Source organism: Amblyomma americanum, chromosome 1 (genome assembly GCF_052857255.1).
Source record: "Amblyomma americanum isolate KBUSLIRL-KWMA chromosome 1, ASM5285725v1, whole genome shotgun sequence".
NCBI classification, from domain to species: Eukaryota; Metazoa; Arthropoda; class Arachnida; order Ixodida; family Ixodidae; genus Amblyomma; species Amblyomma americanum.
Window position 1 is genome coordinate 124,278,678 of NC_135497.1, and position 7,308 is coordinate 124,285,985.

Below are 7,308 nucleotides of genomic sequence, written 5' to 3' on the forward strand. Positions count from 1 at the left end.
ATTTAATATTATTGCCTTACTGGCGCGTAATAAACAGTTTATGGTGCTGTCGTTATTTTTCACAGGCCTCAATGCGGCTGAATACGAGTTTGGCGGTTTCCGATGCAAGAGAGGGACACAACGATTGAGTTGACAACATTTTAAACTAATATAGCTTTCCATCGTTCGGTTAAGCTCACTTTAAAGTAGCCACCATAACAATAGGTAAATCTTCTGTTTCTATTTTTTCACAAAATTTCACAATTAGCGTACGTTGTAAAAAAAAATGCGCAGGAGCACATCCAACATACTACGCAGACGAGCTAGGCAGAGAAGCAATTAGCATTGGTGGTAGTGGAATTTTTATTAAAAATAATACAAAAAGGAGCATTTGCAGTCCAAAAAAAAAAAAAAACACGTGCACATCCCGAATTACTATTGCAGTACTGACGCGTGATAAACGCAGTTTTTTGTGCCGCCACTATTTTTCACAAGCCTTAATGCAGCTGAACACTACGCAGCGATAGCCGGAAGGATAAATCAAAGCTGGCACTCACCACTTGGTGCAATGCTGTATTCCTGCGGCATCGGAAGGCACAGAAAAGTGGAAGACCTTGCACACTGCAAAAAAGCCCACGTAACGACGACAGAGCAACAGCACGTGGCACGCGGCTATCCGGGCTGCTGTGGGCAGGCTGTGGGTGCCCCAACGTCGCTGTCGCCATCTCTCGGCAGCCAGCGGCGTAACTTCTCAAAGGAGGAGGAGCGGCGACGACGGCCGCGGAGCGCGGAGTTGACAGGCACAGAGAGTATAAAGGAGGTTATGCCCAAACATAGCGCTATCGTTTTCAAACGCCGCGCCATTTATACCATAAGCGCTGTTGTGCTAGTGTCATCATCAGCAGCCAAATTTGCTTGCCAACCACTGTGTTGCAAACTTACAAACGTAAAAACCATCGTGAAATCTTGACAACTTGGGATGTTTACGTTATTCAGTGTTAGCAAAGCTAAAATGCGAGCATTTAAAAGTGCTGGCATGCATTTCGACATGTTTTTTTTGTTTTGCTTTCAAATATGCTTGCTATGGCAGTACTGGCGTTGACCGCTAGGGGACCATAAAGCGTTAGACAAGATGGCCGCCTCCATGTTGCTTGTGTTACATTTCAAAACATCGCGAATAGTTCCCAAGACGTAAGCTTACGAAGGGTAGGTGAACGTTTCAGGTATATCAAGTGATTCAGTGCGTACAATTGTTGGAAATATGGAGCAGAAGTTTCGTAGCTGGCCTTACATGGCAGGCAAGTGTGTGAGCAACGAGTGCTAGAGTGGAGTAAAGCTTTGCTTTTACTTGAACATTAAGTACCAGCAGGCTGTTTTTTTTTAATGGTGGAGGATGAGCTCTACACGAAATACAAACCTTTGACGGCACTGATGCTCATTAATTTTAAACGCCAGGTCCGGTGAGTTGCACCGAGCATTGTATGTTTTATTTCTGTGTGAATTAAACTGCAGTGAGCCTTTCGTCTTGCCTCTCGCGTCTGCATGCTACTTTGCACTGAAAGTTGTGTCAGTTAAAGAACTGTGCAGCGAGTCTTTCGCCTTGCCTGTCACGCGTCCCGGTTACTTTGCTGTGGAAGTTGTGTGGGTGTGAATTCCTGGCGCTCAGTTGGGCTTCAATCTATAATAGTGCCACAGCGAAAATGTAGGATCGTTCACCAGTACGCAACGTGAACGATCATTCCAGGACATCGCGGAGAGTTCGGAACATTGGTAGACCTGCTAGTTTTTCGCTTTCAAACGAAGGCATTTTTTGTTTTATTTATTTTCAATATTGCACAGAGCATGGTCTTCGACGGCCAAGTCAAAGGCAGCTGGCCTGAGCCTAACAAGGCCCCACTACCGATGTAATTCTCGGCAGAAAATAAAAGAGAAAAGCGCTACGAACCAAAGTACATAGCTAGATATTACCTTGTGCCTATGATGTCTGTGTCCACTTACCACAGCACCTTTCTGTTGCAGACATTCCTCTGGCATCATGGGCTCAGTTAACATGGTTTTGCAAAGGCTATAATGGGCTGTTTTGTGCTACTGTTTGTGAGGTGCCAATATTTAAGTGTGCCAAGAACTTCTACTGTCATATCGACTGCACAATGAAGTTTTCACTCTTTCACGCATTGCTATGCATGGCTATACGTGGGGATCACATGTTTTGTCATTTGAAAAATGCACAGCAATTACGTGTGTGCTAATACGACCATGGGTGTTTCCGCCACCTTCTAACGCTTAATCTGGGACTGTTTTGTTAGTTATACTGCAAAGGAATTGGGGCTGATGCTGCTTATACCGCCTCATCATTTAATTCCTCATGCATTTAAGTTCTACGCTGCAGCTGTGCTATAAATTGCTGTGCATCTAGCCAAAGCAATCATTGCCCTTCCGTCGCGAATTCTCAACAGGAGATTCATTTAGTCAAAACACTCACACGCTTCTAATAGGAGTATTATGTGCGGAGGGCGTATACAGAAAGCGAAGGAGAGAAAAAAGCCGCATACATGAAGGACATCACTTTTTTACAGAGAAGCTCTTGAGCGCATGTTCCTGCATTCAACGTCTTAACTGATTGCTCATTCCTCCACTCTTGGCGTGGCAGGTGGTAGCAGAGTGAAACGCCACCTGCCAGGGAGAGAGTGGAGGAATGGGCAACTGGAAGGTGGCTAGCAGTGTAACACGTCACCTGCCAGTGGTGGCAAGTGGCATTTGAAGAGCTGCACTCAAATTTCACATTACCCACTGTCATATTTCAAACTTCTGAAGCTTCACCATAAATGGGTTACACAAAAGGCAAGCATGTAGGAAAGAAGTTACAGAACTGCACGTGGTGCAGAAAATCATATGTAATACAATATAAGGCTTTGGAGAATAGTACGCAACACATTATATTTCTGCTGTTTAAATGAACATTTAAAACATGACTAACAAAGTACAAGACAGCACAAAATAAAACAGGAAAAGCATAACAGCTCTTGGTGATTTAAGACTGCAGGGTCATTAATGGAATCGGTGTGATCAGAAATATCATTCCAGCAGCTTATGGTTTGCAGGAGGGCTGTCAAATTAGCAGCAGTGGTGCGACCGAATAAGTGCCTAAAGCTGCTGTCTTTATAAAGACAACGGGATGCACAATGTGGTTCTGCTAGGGGAAGGTTAGTAGGATGCCTGATTTGGACAAAGCAAAGCAATCTTCGTACGTAACTCTAGTGTTGTAATTAACTTTAGTGAGTGATAGCGGTAACTTAACATTAGTAACGCTTGATTACTGGTCATATTTTATGGTTAGAAAATGTGCTGTGCAGGTGTGAATTCACTTGAACAATTGTATTAAATAGGCTTGGTGTGGTGACCACATGGGGAACGTGAATTCAAGTTGGGCAAGAACAAGTCTGATATGCAAGTTTTCAAGTGGTTAACAGGGCATCTCAAAGATTACGTTTTAGATAGCTGAGAGTACGGCGATTTTAATTATGCCATGCTTGAAGGTATCTATATGGAGGCACGTATGCACAAGGGTTAAAATTTAATTTTTTTTTGCTTGCCACGTTGGCCAGGTTTGGAACTGCCGACTATATTCTGGTCTTACAAAGACGAACCTTTCCTGAACACGCATCTGTTTCTTCAGGCAAACTGCAGCCCACATTTTGGTCTGACCAAGAGTCTCAAACTCGTTTTGCCATGCAAGCCAGACTGTAGTTGTACCACTCGGGTATGTGATTTTGTGCAGGGAAGTAGGATCAAGGGAAGGGGGTGTTGCATTTTTGTAACAAAGCGTATCTTCCTCTGTAATGGCAGATGTCACTGGTGTTGAAGCTGTGCGGTGCAAGCTGCATCTGCAAGAATGTCTCTTACATGTGGATACCATCTACACACTTTAGAACTTTGGAGGAACCTATCTTGGCTCTGTATTATATGCTCAAGCACACGTCTGGAAGTAAAATTATCATGGCTGGTGACCTGAACCTTGCTGGTATAAACTGGAACACACTGAATACCGCAAATATAAGAATATAAGATTTTATGTTCACCTTTAGCCTCAAATAGCATAATGAGTTAATTGTCATATATACAGGTGATTCTCTAATTTACAGTCATAGATCGCCAGGAGTCCTCGTACCCTTTCTGGCGCGGTGGTGCAGCGGTTAAGCGATGCGCCACTGCCCTGTGATGGCAGGTGCTCCCAGCAGTGGGCCTTCTGCGGCCCCGGTTGCTCTTCCCGAGCGACCAATCATTCATTTAACTGGCCCATGCCATGATAGGCACTTGGCTCTTTTCCAGTGGGCAGGCTGTGAGGACGGTGCAAGGTTACATGACCTAAGTGGCCCATCTGCCTCCTAGGTTGCTCTGTGCGGACCACCTGACACCAGATGTTCTGGATAACGGGGCCATTAACGCTATCACGTTAATATAAAGACAGATAGCAGTAGACAGTCATGTTCATTTGAGTGCATTGTTTGCACAAAAGGCACAGAAAAATGGAAGGGTCACGACTATAGCTGGAGGTAACATTTCAGACTGGCTTCAAATTTATCATGATCAATGGCACATGCAATGGTACCAGGCAGTTGATTCCATTAACGAATGGGGTGGAAAAAAGGTGAATGAAAAAAGCAAATTGAGGAAAGGTATGTGCATCTTTCAGTTGGTGATCAATGCAGGTAAAAACACGACAGGTTGGTGTGATATGGCACAAAGCGAAGTAAGAGTGACTATGGTATTATTTGTGAAAAAGGAGGGAATGGAAAATATTTGCTGTCCTTTGAGCAGAGGTAAGTTCAGATATTTGTTTCATTTCTTTGATACTCAGTAATTCTTAGATATAAATTGGGCAGGCTCATTCTCCTAACTCCGATTTTGTTAGTATATGTGCATCTGTTAGAAATCAAGGAGGTATATTCCATTTCGAGCACACTAATTAATTCTATGTTAAAAGCATTGTGTCTGGGTTTCATAAACCAAGGTTGCATTGAAGGAATTCAGATGCTTTCGATGCCTTGTTGAAGAGGTCATGGTACCATTCTTCAGACTCAAATTGTTTATTGCATGTAGTTTGTTAAGTATATCTGAACAAGTAGGCGAGATATAGGCTGATTTGGTGCGACAAGTAATTTGTATTTAAGTTATCCTGAACCGTGTGAAAGTCAGGCAACACTGGTGCACCCTCGATCTGTGACGCCATAAACCAATGGTCACGTGCTTGCCTGGAACTGAACTGTGCATAGTGAGGATAGGGCAGTGGGTTGGTTATTGTTCATGCTAGGGGTGAAGAAGGGGTGTTGGCAAGAGAATGAGGAGCCCACACCCCACAATAGGGGGACAAAAGACAAAGGCAACAAAGGCCTGTGTCCTGTTTCATGTCTGATCTTGGAGACTTCACCGCAGTGTGCCACGGCGGGATTTGAATAGGTGCATGTTGTGCTCCACACTGACTGTGCGCGGCAGTTTTGGAGATGATGACAGTGCTAACGATTTATGACGTCACTCAGGCTGCATCTATATGGCCGTCACTGTCATCGGGAGGGGATTAGAACCGATAACTTCTAATTGCAATTTCTAGCTTTCCAGCTGAAATGTGCACATAGGGCCATACGCCTTTTTTATGTATAGTTAATAATGCCGTGGCCAGTGGCAGTAACATAAAATCATGATTTGTGGGGAGAACATGTCATGTCCCTTTTAATAATCGCGTCTATGTGATTGTTCCAAGAAAGGTCGGATGTTATGTGAACCCCGAAATACTTGATGGTGGGTACTGATTCTATGGCAACATTGTTCAGAGTGTAATGGCATGGTACGATGCTATATTGTGAAATTGAAGGGTGTAAAAATCGGAGGCAAGCATAGCTTTTCAGAACCTGTATGAAGCCTCGAGATATCGAACATGAAAATAGCTTCAGAGAACTCAAGTTGGGTTTTCTCACGTTGCATATCGAAAATGGGCGGTTTTAGAACATAGATGATGTAAGCAACGCCCTTTTATGAACATGTAATGTGGGAAAGGCAATTTTTACGAGCTGCCAAATGCATATTTTCTGTGGTCCATATCTCGAATTACGATTCTGTTTCAGAAGTTTTTTAAACTGGGTTTACCTCTTATGTTGAAGGCCTTCAATTTGTCAGTATAATCTTGTGCCCTGAACAAAAAAAAATTTAGAGGTTCCATTTATATTGGTTAATTACTCATTATTTCGTTGTGTTCTGTTATGTACATGATGTCTGCCTTGCTGTATAATCAACCTGCATAGACGTACCTTTCGCTGCTTTTCAAATAAAAATCTGTATTGAATAATTTGAAACAACAAGTTTGTGTGTATGCATATATAAGCGCATGTGTGTAGAAAGATTCTACAAAAATGCCTGGTGCAGTCATTTCATCCTTTTGCATGATGAGGTCCTCCTGCTTCTTCTGTCACCATTTAGACCTCAAAATCAAAATAAGGTGGCTGCTAGCTCACTGCGACAACATGGCAGAGTTTCTCTTCTGTGTGTTGCAACAAAAAGAGAGTTCAAATAAAGGTCAAAGAATAACTGCAGAGCTGCTTGCTGGTCAGCAGAATGACAGCATAATAGTATGACTGCAATAAAAACACCTGGGCATATGTGCTCTTTTCACACCTGTAAAGCAGACTTGCAGTGTGCAGAAGCATTTTTTTGAAGTGATCATGTGGTTGTGAGGCACGATATCCCACCCAGTGGTAACGGGAGCAACTTTATGAAAACAGGCAAGAACAGAAAACTTGATGCTGTTGGTCCTGCGGGACGACATGTTTGCTGTCTACATGAATTATGCTGCTATCTTCTCCGTCCTATTGTGGACATCCAAACCCGGATCTGTACAAATAAATAATACAACAAAAATATGTGATCATGCCCTCCTTTATTTGATACTGCCAAAACAGGTCCCTGACAGGGAGGTCCTGGCAAGGCAGTCATGTTCAAGCACTCTGCAATGAAAAACAACAGACTATAATGTAATCAGCACAAATAACTATGCACAATAACATCACAATTGGGTTAAAATGAAACAGTATAAGCAGAAATGTATAATATATACACAGAAAGGGAAAAAACATAAAGCAGTAATATCATATAGCGGCTACAAAACACCACGCAAGAAGTATACAAAAAACAGCAACAAAATTACCATATCCAAAAGGAGGAAAGAATAGAAATTTAAAACACGATAAAACAGCTGGAAGAAATTTTGGAATCCTCTGAAACAAGAAGGAAACCATCATGCAAAGGAAAAACAAGGCTGTAAATGTTTTAATCGGTACC

General features: G+C 42.7%; 1 long non-coding RNA gene across 1 annotated transcript; it reads left to right on the plus strand.

Annotated features, from left to right (window-relative positions):
* The first annotated feature begins 869 nt into the window (after window positions 1-869).
* Window positions 870-6,895, plus strand: LOC144113607 (uncharacterized). Its single transcript, XR_013310830.1, has 2 exons — window positions 870-1,185; window positions 1,819-6,895. It is a non-coding gene; the product is annotated as an uncharacterized LOC144113607 (long non-coding RNA).
* Window positions 6,896-7,308: the final 413 nt, after the last annotated feature.